This window comes from Scyliorhinus torazame, chromosome 4, assembly GCF_047496885.1.
Source record: "Scyliorhinus torazame isolate Kashiwa2021f chromosome 4, sScyTor2.1, whole genome shotgun sequence".
Classification (NCBI taxonomy): Eukaryota; Metazoa; Chordata; class Chondrichthyes; order Carcharhiniformes; family Scyliorhinidae; genus Scyliorhinus; species Scyliorhinus torazame.
In genome coordinates this window covers 186,191,232-186,205,890 of record NC_092710.1, presented here as the reverse complement: position 1 = coordinate 186,205,890, position 14,659 = coordinate 186,191,232, and positions in this window count along the sequence as shown.

Here is a 14,659-nt window from a genome sequence, read left to right as displayed (position 1 = left end):
GAGGGTTCTTCTTCTCCATGCGAATCCCCTAGTACGCCTATGTGGCTCACCATGACGGGCGGGAGGACACAGTCTCTCTTCGAGATTTGGCACCCGCAGGTTCCCCAGCGACTGTCGCCGGCACTCCTGACCCTATTCCTCCCCTCTCTACTACTACTCGACCCGACCTTCGAGATTTGGCACCCATAGGTTCCCCAGCGACTGTCACCGGTGCTCCCGACCCGATTCCTCCCCTCTCTACAACTACTCGGCCTGACCCTATACCTCCTTTCACCGTTGCTGCCCACCCGTCTGGGAACACAGAAGCCATTGCTGGAACTGAGACGGTCACGGCGGACAATCAAAGCCCCCGTCAGGCTCAATCTCTGACGCAACTTGTTCACTTCACTCCTGCCAGATTTTTTTTTAAACAGGGGGTGAATGTGGTGAAACCATTGTGTTGTATTGTGCTGCCACAGTATTACGTGTTATACAGTATTGCCACTACATTACATGTTGTATGGTTTTGGCTCTGCCCGTGGCTCCTCCCCCTAGGGCCTGGGTATATAGGCTGCCGGCCTTTCACACTGCCTCATTCTGGGGCACACTGCCAGTTCTGTTGTAAGTCAATTAAAGCCATAGTTAATTCACTCTGCGTTCTTCGTCTTGATTGATGGCATATCTACTGCATTTCTGAATTTTACATACATTTTTAATTTTACATTGCTAACTGCTGATTACGTATAAATAGAATAAAATCAAAAGCAGATAAACCAAACCATCCAATATACAATAAAACTAAAACTTCTCTTGAAAGCAAATAAATTAGGGTTCAATGCTGAAATTCTGTAAAGAATGTGTTTTATGGACTGTTATAGAGCCCTGTAGAAGGCGCAGAGAAAAAAAGGTTGCAAGTGCTAAGATTCATCCATCATTGTATTCTCTCGTTATTCAGCAAAAAAAATAAAAATCAGAACTACAAAATTAAATTAAGGTAAAGGCAACATATGATTTATATGAATGCAAGACTGAATCTTCTATTAAAAAAGGAAAAGGCTTTCAGTACACATGGATCATAAATAACATGGAACAAAGTAGGTATGATACATCACATCAACCTGCAACAGGACTACCCAGCATGCTTTGCATTGACCTGTAAATGCTGCAGTGCGATCCACCGTTTTTTAAAGCAAAGATAAATCAACCTCCAAAGGTCTGCTGATGTCAACAAAATATATTACTCCTACCATATGCTATTCAAGGAAAACTAATTTTCTATACCCTGAGAATAAACTACATAGCACTCTAGCCTTTTTGGCAGCATGCCCATCACAGCCAGGGCTATGTTCCTCATTTATCTTGACAAATGGTTGATCCAACATCATTAGCCATATTGAACCTAGAGATGTTCCCCAGGTCTGACAGAAAGGTTTGTATTGTAATGGAAGCCTGACAGCTTGCTCAGTTGCTACCTTCTATCACAAATTTTCACTCAGGCCTCTGATTTTATCAATTACACTTCAGCTTTTTTTTCCCTCAAAAGTAAGAAATAGTAATCATGCTCTCCACATTCACCAATGCTTTAAATAGCATTACAAATCGACTTCCCGTATTGGACAGAGGCTTGTGAACACATTTTTAAAGGCATGGTCTGGTGACCAAACATTGTGCTTCTTCTAGTTCTTCGATTTCAATTTATCCTTTTCAAGGAGGAAGAGAGAAAGAAAACGGAACCACAGGTCAGTTAGCCAAACGTCAATCATTGGGAAAATGTTGATGGAGTTTGAGGTACAATAGTTGGGGTGTAGAAGATTGGTCAATGGACAGGAAGCAGAGTGGGCATAAATGGAGCATTTTCAAGTTGGCAGACTGTGATTAGTGGAGTACTACAAGAATCATTGCTGAGGACTCAGCTATTTACAATCTATGGTAACAACATAGGTGAAGAGACAGAGAGTAATGCATCTAAGTTTGCTGATGATACAAAACTAGGTGCAAAGGTAAACCGTGGAGAGGACACAGAGAGGTTGCAAAGAATATAGACAGGTTTAATGAGTGGGCAACAAGATGGCAAATGGAGTTAAAGTAGAGTTGCGTGAAGTTATTTACTTTGGTTGTAAGAATAGAAAAGCAGAATATTTTTCAAAGGTGTGAAATTTGTAAATGTAAAGAGACTTGGGTATGCTCATACAAAGAACACAGTAAGTTTGCATATAGGCAATCAAGCACTATGGAAGGAAAATAGTATGTTGGCCATTATTGCAAGAAGATTGGAGCACAGGAATAGAGAAGTCTTGTTACAATTGTGCCGGCTTTTGCTGACACCGCACCTGGAACGTTGGGTGTATTTTAATGAAAAAAAGGAGTCCCGTTGTGGGCTGGTTTAGCGGGGTGTTTCCCGATGCTTGTAGTGCTGGAAACCACCCCGGTACCAAACGATACTTGGTTATTTTTTCAGGCCTCGGTGGGGAAGGCCCCACTGAGGCCGCACTAACCTTCACTTCTTGCACTGGGGAGCTCTGCTCACAGTGTAGGAAGAATCAGAAATGGCATCTTGACCTCTTGATCCCCCATGACCCCTGGATCGCCCCAGCTTACCTGTTGGGGGATCATGAGCCCCCAGCGTCCTACCTCATAAGGGCAGGGCACCGGTGGGCCGGACCCCTGGCACGGGCAAAATGCCACCTTGGCACAATGGCACTGCCAGCCTGGCATTCCCACCTGGACATGCTGGCAGTGTCAGGCTGGCACCTGGGTGGCATTGCCAGGGTGCATGGGTGCCACTGCCAAAGTGCCAGGCCAGAAGTGCAAAGGTGCCCAGGTGACATCAGCAGTGCCAGAGGCCGACCACCCGGGGGCCTCCAATCACCTGAGAGATCATTCTCGCGTGCCATTCTGCCTGGTCCCCATTTGTGGAGACCAGTGCTAAACGGCGTTCGGTTGGGGTCTCCTTGGAAACGGGATTCGATCCCGGGCACTGGTTAGATCCGGCAAGTGTATATTCAAGTGTGCCAACTGCACACTTAAATATGCAAATTTAGGTGGGTGGGATCCAGATCATGACTTCGCATGAGATCCTATTAAATTTTGTAAGGCGTAACAAGCCGGGTAATTCTCGCGAGAGATCTCTCGTGACATTGGCCAGTTGTGTCGTGTCCCAAGTCGGGCCCCACAAGGCCATTAGATTTCATCCAAAAGTGTGCAGCTTTGGTCTCCAAATATAAGGAAGGACGTAAATGCTTTGGTGTTGGTACAGCATGATGTACCATCAATTACCACGAGACGAGAATGGTGAAACAACCGAGGCTTTATTGCACAAGATGTTGTGCCTCCTGCAGCTGGAACCAGAATGGGAGCAGCGCAGGAGAGCACACACTTTTATACGCTGGGAGGAACCAGCAGGCTGGGATTTACTGTGGTACCTGGAATACACAGGCAGTGCCGTAATACATGTAGTGTGTGTGGTAGTCTGTGTTAGGAGGATTACGGTACCTGGTAATGCCGGAATACCATTGGTGGATAATGTACTTGTTCCCATTGGTTAAGCTTGTATGTTAGCTCCGCCCTGCAAGGCAGGATATAAGAGCCCATGCCAACCCAGCAGCTTTCTTCTGTACCTGCGCTGCTGGGGCAAACATCTAGCGTATTAAAGCCTTCAATTGTCTCCAATCTCGTTTCTGAGGTTATTGATCGTGCATCAATTTAATATGCTAGATTTAAAGAATGGATCTCCGAATCAAGCCGGAGTGTCAGCAACTCAGCCCCCATGCGGCAAACACAGCAGCAACCTTCAAGCACTGGCTGGCGTTTTTCAACGGATATCTCGGAATGGCTGAAAACACACCCATGGGAGAACAGAAACTACAAGTTCTGCACTCGAGGGTGAACCCAGAAATCTACACCCTCATCAAGGATGCGGACGATTTCGATGCAGCAATGGAGCTGCTGAAAGGACATTATATTCGCCCTGTAAACCAGGTCTACGCCTGACATCTACTAGCAATGAGGCCTTCCAGGCCGTCCCGTTCTCCCTCTCCACCTGCCCGTTTCCCCGGGGGTTGTAGCTGGTTGTCCTGCTCGAGGCGATGCCCTTGCTGAGCAGGAACTGACGCAGCTCATCACTCATGAAGAAGGATCTCCGATCGCTGTGGATGTACGTGGTGAAACCGAACAGAGTGAAGATGCTGTGCAGGGCCTTGATGACTGTGGCAGAAGTCATGTCGGGGCATGGGATGGCGAAACGGAAATGGGAGTACTCATCAATTACGTTGAGGAAGTACACGTTGCGGTCGATGGAGGGGAGAGGCCCTTTGAAGTCCATGCTGAGGTGCTCAAAGGGTCGGGAGGCCTTTACCAGGTGCACTCTATCTGGCCGGTAGAAGCGCAGCTTGCACTCTCCGCAGACTTGCCAGTCTCTGGTGACGGTCCTGACCTCCTCAATGGAGTAGGGCAGGTTGCGGGCCTTGACAAAATGGAAGAACCGGGAGACCCCCGGGTGGCTGAGGTCATTGTGGAGAGCCCGGAATCAGTCCATTTGTGCGCTGGCACATGTACCGTGGGATAGGGCATCTGGGGGTTCGTTGAGCTTCCCCGGGCGATACAAGATCTCATAGTTGTAGGTGGAGAACTCGATCCTCCACCTCAAGATTTTGTCATTTTTGATCTTGCCCCGCTGCGTATTGTTAAACATGAAGGCAACCAACCATTGGTCAGTGAGGAGAGTGAATCTCCTGCCGGCCAGGTAATGCCTCCAATGTCGCACAGCCTCTACAATGGCTTGGGCCTCCTTTTTGACAGAGGAGTGCCGAATTTCGGAGGCATGGAGGGTGCGGGAAAAGAAAGCCACAGGTCTGCCCGCCTGATTGAGGGTGGCGGCCAGAGCTACATCCGATGCATCGCTCTCAGCCAGAAAGGGGAGGGTCTCATTGACTGCGTGCATCGTGGCCCTGGCGATGTCCGCCTTGATGTGGTTGATGGCCCAGCGGGCCTCAGCCGTCAGGGGAAAAACTGTGGACTTGATGAATGGGTGGGCCTTGTCCGCATAATTAGGGACCCAATATGAGAAAAACCCCAGGCATCGGTTCGGGCCTTGGGCAGTGGGGGAGAGGGAGTTCCAGGAGGGCATGCAGTCGGGGTCAGGCCCTAGGACTCCATTTTCCACTACGTAGCCAAGGATGGCTAAGCGGTTGGTGCGGAACACGCATTTCTCCTTATTGTAGGTGAGGTTAAGGAGTTTGGCGGTATGGAGGAATTTTGGGAGGTTTGCGTCGTGGTCCTGCTGATCGTGGCCGCAGATGGTGACGTTATCTAGGTACGGGAAGGTGGCCCGCAGCCCGTACTGGTCAACCATTCGGTCCATCTCTCGCTGGAAGACCGAGATTGGTGACGCCGAAGGGAACTCTAAGGAAATGATAGAGGCGGCCATCTACTTCGAACGCAGTGTATTGGTGGTCCTCCGGGTGGATGGGGAGCAGGTGGGAGGCAGAATTCAAGTCAACTGTGGAGAAGACTCGATACTGCGCAATCGGATTGACTATGTCAGATATGCGTGGGATGGGTACGCGTCGAGCTGCGTGTACCGATTGATGGTCTGACTGTAGTCAATGACCATCTTGTGCTTCTCCCCAGCCTTCACTACCACTACCTGAGCTCTCCAGGGGCTATTACTGGCCTCAATGATCCCCTCCCGCAGAAGCCGTTGGACCTCCGACTTGATAAAGGCCCTGTCCTGCGCACTGTACCGTCTGCTCAGAGTGGCGATGGGCTTGCAGTCCGGAGTGAGGTTTGCGAACAGTGAAGGCGGCTCGACCTTAAGGGTCGTGAGGCCGCATATGGCGAGGGGGGGCAGGGGACCGCCGAATTTCAAAGTAAGGCTTTGGAGGTGGCATTGAAAATCCAGGCCGAGCAACAGGGCAGCGCAGAGATGTGGGACACAGAGCCAGAAGTTGCTGTACTCTACGCCCTGAGTGGTGAGGGTCGCGACGCAGTACCCCCGGATTTGCACGGAATGGGATCCGGACGCCAGGGAGATTTTCTGGGTGACGGGGAGTACCGAGAGGGAGCAGCGCCTTACTGTAGCAGGGTGGATGAAACTCTCTGTGCTCCCGGAGTCAAAGAGGCAGGTCGTCTCGTGCCCGTTGATCTTTACCGTCGTCGTAACGGTCGCGAGGTTGCGGGGCCGAGACTGGTCAAGGCTGATGGAAGCGAGCTGCGGAAGATGCTGGGAGGTCCCGTGCTGATCAGCGGTGGTGGAGGTATTGGTGGTCCACGAACGGCCAGGCGAGTAGAGGTCTTGAGGCGTGGTCCAAGATGGCGCCGAAAATGGCAACGCCCACGAGGCGCACATGGCAGACGGCATCAAAGATGAAGGCGCCCATGGGCCGCACGTGGCTTGTGGTGGAGAAGATGACGGCGCCCCTGGATCACACGTGGGGGGTGTAGCAATGCCAGGCCTGGAAACAGCGGCGACCAACCGGGCCTGGCAAACGGAAATGAAGTGGCCCTTCTCGTCGCACCCATTGCAGGTCGCCTGGGATGTTTTCTCTGGCCACAAGAATAACATTTGGGCCCTCCGGAGTTCGCTGGCTGCCGCACGGCGCAGGCTTACGGTGTACTCAAGTCGGCAGCTGATGGGGCCCACGATGCCCACGAGGGTGCCGCGCGGTCGGTGGTGTAAGCATCCAGATTACGGGAGGCCACTTCTAGGGAATTAGCAAGCTGCACAGTCTCTGCAAGGTCGAGCGTACCCCCTTCCAATAGCCGCTGGCGAACGTAAGTAGATTTAATGCCCGTGACATAAGCGTCTCTGTTTAGTAGTTCGGTGTGTTGGACTGCTGAAACTGCCTGGCAGTCACAGTTCCTACCGAGAATCCATAGAGCCCGCAAGAAATTGTCCTGAGTCTCTCCCGGGAGTTGCCGTCTCGTGGCCTGGAGGTGCCTGGCGTACACCGACTTAATGTAGAGTCCCTTTAGTAGTCTCATCGCTTCTGTGTAGGTGGGCGCGTCCCAGGTGAGGGGAATAATTTGAGGGCTCACCCGTGAGTAGAGGCCCTGGAGCTTCTGTGGGTCTGAGAGTTCTTCAGTGGCTGCTCTGAGGTAGCCTTTGAAGCAGGCTAGCCAGTGGCCGAAGGTGGACGTGACGTTGGCTGCGTGAGGGCTCAGCTCCAGGCGATCAGGCTTGATTAAGATGTTCATCTTTTTAAAATCTTGTGCAATAAATTGATGTACCGTCAATTACCATGAGACGAGAATGGTGAAACAATCGAGGCTTTATTGCTCAAGATGTTGTGCCTCCTGCAGCTGGAACCAGAATGGGAGCAGTGCAGGAGAGCATACACTTTTATACTCCGCCTTCTGGGAGGAGCCAGCAGGCTGGGACTTACTGTGGTACCTGGAATACAGTGGCAGCACCGTAATACATGTAGTGTGTTACCAGTGTTGTTTACCACACAGCAATAAATCAGTAAATTGGTCCCTGGGATGAGGGCGTTGACCTATGAGAAAAGCTTAGTAAAAAGACTTATATTCGCTGGCGTTTAGAAGAATGAAAGGTGATCCTGTTGGAACATATTAGATTTTGAATAGTTTGATAGAATAGTTGTGGAGAGATTGTTACCACCGGCTGGGGACCCTAAAACATGGGGCACACTCTCAAGAAAAGGTGCTGATCATTTAGAACGGAGATGAGAAGAAATTACTTCACTCCATTGTGAATATTCCCCAAAAGGTTGCAAATGTTCCATTATTGAATACATTTAAACCTGGTAAAGACAGATTTTTGGTGTGTCCTGGATGCAAGGGCTGGGATTCTCCCTTCTGGGGACGAAGCCCCCACGCCAGCGGGAAAACCGGCGCGAACAGCCCCCAAAAGTGAGGAATTCTCCAAACGTGTTCGGGGGCTAGGTGGACGCCGAAGGGACGGTGCGAGTTCGCGGATGCGCGGAACGGCCGGCGTATCTCGCACATGCGCAGACCGGCCGGCGTATCTCCGCGCATGCGGGGGTTCTCTTCTCCGTGCTGGCCCCCGGGCAATATGGCAGAGCCCTACAGGGGCCCAGCGCCGAGGAAAGAAGTGCCCCCACGGAACAAGCCTGCCCGCAGATCGGTAGGCCCCGATCGCGGGTCAGGCCACCGTGCCCCCCCCCCCCCCCCCAGGGTCGGATCCCCCAGCGTCCTCCGAGGACGCACACTCACCTGTCAGGTCCCACTGTGCATGAGGTGAGTAATTCACGTCGGCGGCACTGGCCAAAACTGGATGGCCGCTCGGCCCATCGGTGCCCGGAGAATCGCCAGGGGGGGGGGCCGCTGTCAACGAGAATCCCGAAAAACAGCGGCGGAAAAAAGGGCATCTGATGGCAGGGCGGCGGGGCGGGATTCGCGCCACCCCCGGGGATTCTCCGACCTTCCGAGGGGTCGGAGAATCTCAGCCAAGGGATCTGAGGAGGCAGCAGGAAAATAGAGTTGAAACTCAAGAACAGGCCATCTTGGATGGCACCTTGGCTGACCATGCGGGTTCACTCCTTTTCCTTTTTCTTGTGTCCTCATGTTCTTGTGTATCCTAGTTAAAGTTTAGAACATTCAGGACAAATCGAAAGGCTAGTTTCATTTTGCCCTTTTTTAGAAATTGAAGAGTCAAGTATTTGCAATACTTTTATAAGAACATAAGAACTAGGAGCAGGAGTAGGCCACCTGGCCCCTCGAGCCTGCTCCACCATTCAATGAGATCATGGCTGATCTTTTGTAGACTCAGCTCCACTTTCCGGCCCGAACACCATAACCCTTAATCCCTTTATTCTACAAAAAACTATCTATCTTTATTTTAAAAACATTTAATGAAGGAGCCTCTACTGCTTCACTGGGCAGGAAATTCCATAAATTCACAACCCTTTGGGTGAAGAAGTTTCTCCTAAACTCAGTCCTAAATCTATTTCCCCTTATTTTGAGGCTATGCCCTCTAGTTCTGCTTTCACCCGCCAGTGGAAACACCCTGCCCGCATCTATCCTATCTATTCCCTTCATAATCTTATATGTTTCCATAAGATCCCCCCTCATCCTTCTAAATTCCAACGAGTACAGTCCCAGTCTACTCAACCTCTCCTCGTAATCCAACCCCTTCAGCTCTGGGATTAATCTAGTGAATCTCCTCTGCACACCCTCCAGTGCCAGTACGTCCTTTCTCAAGTAAGGAGACCAGATTGAACACAATACTCCAGGTGTGGCCTCACTAACACCTTATACAATTGCAGCATAACCGCCCTAGTCTTAAACCCCATCCCTCTAGCAATGAAGGACAAAATTCTATTTGCCTTCTTAATCACCTGTTGCACCTGTAACCCAATATTTTGCGACTCATGCACTAGCACACCAAGGTCTCTCTGCACAGCAGCATGTTTTAATATTTTATCATTTAAATAATAATCCCTTTTGCTGTTATTCCTACCAAAATGGATAATCTCACATTTGTCAACATTGTATTCCATCTGCCAGACCCTAGCCCATTCACTTAGCCTATCCAAATCCCTCTGCAGACTTCCAGTATCCTCTGCACTTTTTGCTTTACCACTTATCTTAGTGTCGTCTGCAAACTTGGACACATTGCCCTTGGTCCCCAACTCCAAATCATCTATGTCAATTGTGAACAGTTGTGGGCCCAACACTGATCCCTGAGGGACACCACTAGCTACTGATTGCCAACCAGAGGAACACCCATTAATCCCCACTCTTTGCTTTCTATTAATTAACCAATCCTCTATCCATGCTACTACTTTCCCCTTAATGCCGTGCATCTTTATCTTATGCAGCAACCTTTTGTGTGGCACCTTGTCAAAGTCTTTCTGGAAATCCAGATTAACCACATCCATTGGCTCCCTGTTATCTACCGCACTGTTAATGTCCTCAAAAAATTCCACTAAATTAGTTAGGCATGACCTGCCTTTATGAACCCATGCTGCGTCTGCCCAATGGGACAATTTCCATCCAGATGCCTCGCTATTTCTTCCTTGATGATAGATTCCAGCATCTTCCCTACTACCGAAGTTAAGCTCACTGGCCTATAATTACCCGCTTTCTGCCTACCTCCTTTTTAAAATAGTGGTGTCACGTTTGCTAATTTCCAATCCGCCGGGACCACCCCAGAGTCTAGTGAATTTTGGTAAATTATCACTAGTGCATTTGCAATTTCCCTAGCCATCTCTTTTCGCACTCTGGGATGCATTCCATCGGGTCCAGGAGACTTGTCTACCTTTAGCCCCATTAGCTTGCCCATCACGACCTCCTTGGTGATAACAATCCTCTCAAGGTCCTCACCTGTCATAGCCTCATTTCCATCAGTCACTGGCATGTTATTTGTGTCTTGCACTGTGAAGACCGACCCAAAAAACCTGTTCAGTTCCTCAGCCATTTCCTCATCTCCCATTATTAAATCTCCCTTCTCATCCTCTAAAGGACCAATATTTACCTTAGCCACTCTTTTTTGTTTTATATATTTGTAGAAACTTTTACTATCTGTTTTTATATTCTGAGCAAGTTTACTCTCATAATCTACCTTCCTCTTCTTTATAGCTTTTTTAGTAACTTTCTGTTGCCCCCTAAAGATTTCCCAGTCCTCTAGTCTCCCACTGAGCTTTGCTACTTTGTATGTTTTTTCCTTCAATTTGATACTCTCCCTTATTTCCTTAGCTATCCACGGTCGATTTTCCCTCTTTTTACCATCCTTCCTTTTTGTTGGTATAAACCTCTGCTGAGCACTGTGAAAAATCGCTTGGAAGGTTCTCCACTGTTCCTCAACTGTTTCACCATAAAGTCTTTGCTCCCAGTCTACCGTAGCTAGTTCTTCTCTCATCCCATTGTAATCTCCTTTGTTTAAGCACATAACACTAGTGCTTGATTTTACCTTCTCACCCTCCATCTGTATTTTAAATTCCACCATATTGTGATCGCTCCTTCCGAGAGGATCCCTAACTATGAGATCCTGAATCAATCCTGGCTCATTACACAGAACCAGATCTAGGACCACTTGTTCCCTCATAGGTTCCATTACATACTGTTTTAGGAAACTATCGCGGATACATTCTATAAACTCCTCCTCAAGGCTGCCTTGACCGACCTGGTTAAACCAATCGACGTGTAGATTAAAATCCCCCATGATAACTGCTGTACCATTTCTACATGCATCAGTTATTTCTTTGTTTATTGCCTGACCCACCATAATGTTACTATTTGGTGGCCTATAGACTACTCCTATCAGTGACTTTTATGCCTTACTATTCCTGATTTCCACCCAAATGGATTTAACCTTATCCTCCATAGCACCAATGTCATCCCTTACTGTTGCCCGGATGTCATCCTTAAATAACAGAGCTACACCACCTCCTTACCATCCACTCTGTCCTTCCGAATGGTTTGATACCGTCGGATATTTAACTCCCAGTCATGACCATCCTTTAATCATGTTTCAGTAATGGCCACTAAATCATAGTCATTCACGGTGATTTGCGCCATCAACTCATTTACCTTATTCCGAATACTACGAGCATTCAGGTAAAGTACACTTATGTTGGCTTTTTTACCTCTGTTCTGAATCTTAACACCTCGATCAGTAACCTCTCCTAAGTTATATTTCCTCTTAACCTTTCTCCTAATTTTCCTTGTCGTTGAACCCATATCTTCATGTAACAACCTGTCGCGTCGCTTACCATTAATGTTTTCACTTCCCGTTTTATTCCTTTTAGTATTCCTGGTCCTATTAACTGAGCTCCCCTCAGTCGCTGTACCTTGTACTGTCGCCCTTTTTGATTTTTGACTATGGCTTCTCTGCCTTACACTTTCCCCCTTACTGCCATTTGTTTCTGTCCCTGTTTTACTACCTTCCAACTTCCCGCATCGGTTCCCATCCTCCTGCCACATTAGTGTAAACTCTCCCCAACAGCTCCAGCAAAAAACCCCGCCTAGGACATCGGTTCCAGTCCTGCCCAGGTGCAGACCGTCTAGTTTGTACTGGTCCCACCTCCCCCAGAACCGGTTCCAATGTCCCAGGAATTTGAATCCCTCCCTCTTGCACCATCTCTCGAGCCACGCATTCATCCTATCTATCCTGACATTCCAACTCTGACTAGCTCGTGGCACTGGTAGCAATCCTGAGATTACTACCTTTGAGGTCCTATTTTTTAGTTTAACTCCTAACTCCCTAAATTCAGCTTGTCCCGTTTTTTACCTATATCGTTGGTGCCTATGTGCACCACGACAGCTTGCTGTTCACCCTCCCCCAGAATGTCCTGCAGCCGCTCCGAGACATCCTTGACCCTTGCACCAGGGAGGCAACATACCATCCTGGAGTCTCGATTGCGTCCGCAGAACCTCTGTGTATAATCACATCTAAAGATAAATTTGAGACATCTCCATACGCACTAGTTACCTTATCTGCACCGGCCCCGACGCAACATGGAGGAGAGCTACAGGGGCCCGGCGCAGAGGAACATAGTCTCCCACCAGGAGGAGCCAGCCCACCGATTGGTAGGCCCCGATCGCGGGCCAGGCTATGGTGGAGGCCCTCCCCCGGAGTCGGATCCCCCCTCCCACCCCACCAGGCTGTCCTCCGCAGGATAAACGCTGCGGTCCCGCCGGGCTGGACCACATGTGAACGGCACCGACGGGACTCGGCCTATTTCGGCGGCCACTTGGCCCAACGCGCGCGGATAATCGTCGGGGTGGGGGCCGCATAGAGAAGCGGTCACCGGAGAATCGGCGGACCGGCGTCGGAGCGGCGTCGCGTGAATCCCCCCCACCCCCACCCCCGCCGATTCTCCCGACCAAGGTATACAATGTAAATACATAGACACCGGCATCGGGTGAAGTATACAGGAGTGTAGTATTAATCAGGTCAGTCCATAAGAGGGTCGTTTAGGAGTCTTGTAACAGCGGGGAAGAAGCTGTTCTTGTATCTGTTTGTGCGTGTTCTCAGACTTTTCTATCTCCTGGTTTCTCTTCCTGGATGATGTCAGGATGAATCTGCCACCCAGACTAAACAGGCATAGATGGACATTGCTGACACATTCCGCAAAGAAATCTGGCCCAAAGAAATTGAATCCAGTGTCGGTAGAGCTTCAATGATTTAATTCCCTCCGGCAGGTTGAACACAGCACCCAACCCGCAGGACAGGGTATTCAGCCACAACAGGCACACCATCTGAGGAGACACAATACACATGCTGCTCCTGAACATTGGAGGGGTATGAGAGCCTTCAGTTGTAGCCATCTGGGATGGCCACGTCCCGGTTACAAAATGGACACCCGCAAAGAATGCAGGGAAAATTGGACAATACTAAAAACAAGCAGGTGCAAGCTCTGTCTGTTGATTAGAACCTTAAACGCTCAGACAGGACAGAAACTACCCAACAATCTACATACTAATGAGCTATCTCCGGGGACAAAAGAGAAACAGTTAGAGACACAATGTTAAGGCAGACACCCCGGCGCCAGAAGAGGCTAAAACAAAGCAGACCATCGGTCACCTAGGACACGCCCAGCGATCAGGGAACCACCCCTCTATTGGAGAAAGATCGATACGGATGATTGGGAAAGACCCAATTAGTTGAGGCCAAGTTCAAGGCTCGCCCAAAAGAGCGCGAAGCCCTTTGCAGTACAAGAGGTATCCCCCAAGGGAGAACGCCCTCCTTTGGCTTTGGCTCTCAGCGAAGAGAGAGACCTGCCTAGCAGCTACAGCAGATCAAGTAAGTTCCAAGTCAACGCACGCTACGAGATAGACGCTCCTAGTTGCTACCCTGTAAACAGCTCAACCCAGCAGCCTCAGAACCGAGCAACGGCCATTGTTCCTCTGACTGCGTGGGCACCCAAAGCTAAGTATAGGCTGTTGTGTTGGGTGCTCTGGATCCGAGGAACACATACAGGCCACCAACACTTAAAATAGTGCAACAATATTTTATTAAGTTAGAAACTGTTGAACATACTTTCACTGTGGGTTAACACGATGTTCGATTAAACTAAAGACCTATGCCTGTTCAAAAAAGTCTATGCGCTCAGCACATGGTAAAGATCTGTGCTGTAAGCTGTAAGCTCTGTCCTTCTGAGAAGCTGCATCCCGAATGAACGAGAACTCTGATGCCCCCTGTCTATATAGTAAGTGTGCTCTAACTGGTGATTGGCTGTGGTGTTGTGTGTGTTGATTGGTCTTGCTGTGTGTCCATCAGTGTGTGTGTGTGTGCATCATGATATACTGGTGTATATTATGACATCCCCCCTTTATAAAGAAATGTATGTGTGTGGCAATAAATAATGTGTGGTGAGAATGTTCCTAACTACGTGTGGGGTACGAAGATATATTTACAGGACTACGTACATGAGAACTAAGCTATTTACATGGGAAGGTGCCTGGTGCAGAGAAGCAGTATGCAACAAGAGTAACGAGATCAACACTATATACAAACCAGGGAGACGATCAAACAAAGCAACAAAACAATTCAGAGAATCCACAAGTTCTAAAAGTTCATAAATTTAGTCTCTGAGGTGGGCGACAAACTCTGGTTGACCGCCTCAAGGGTGGGTCGAGAGCTGCCGGTTCAGGAGCGGGCTGGACTGCGTCAGAGTGAGGAGGATGCAGAGTGACAGGGAGCTCTGCATAGTCCATGGCAGGGTCAGCAGGAGGGCGAGGCGACACTGGAGGATCA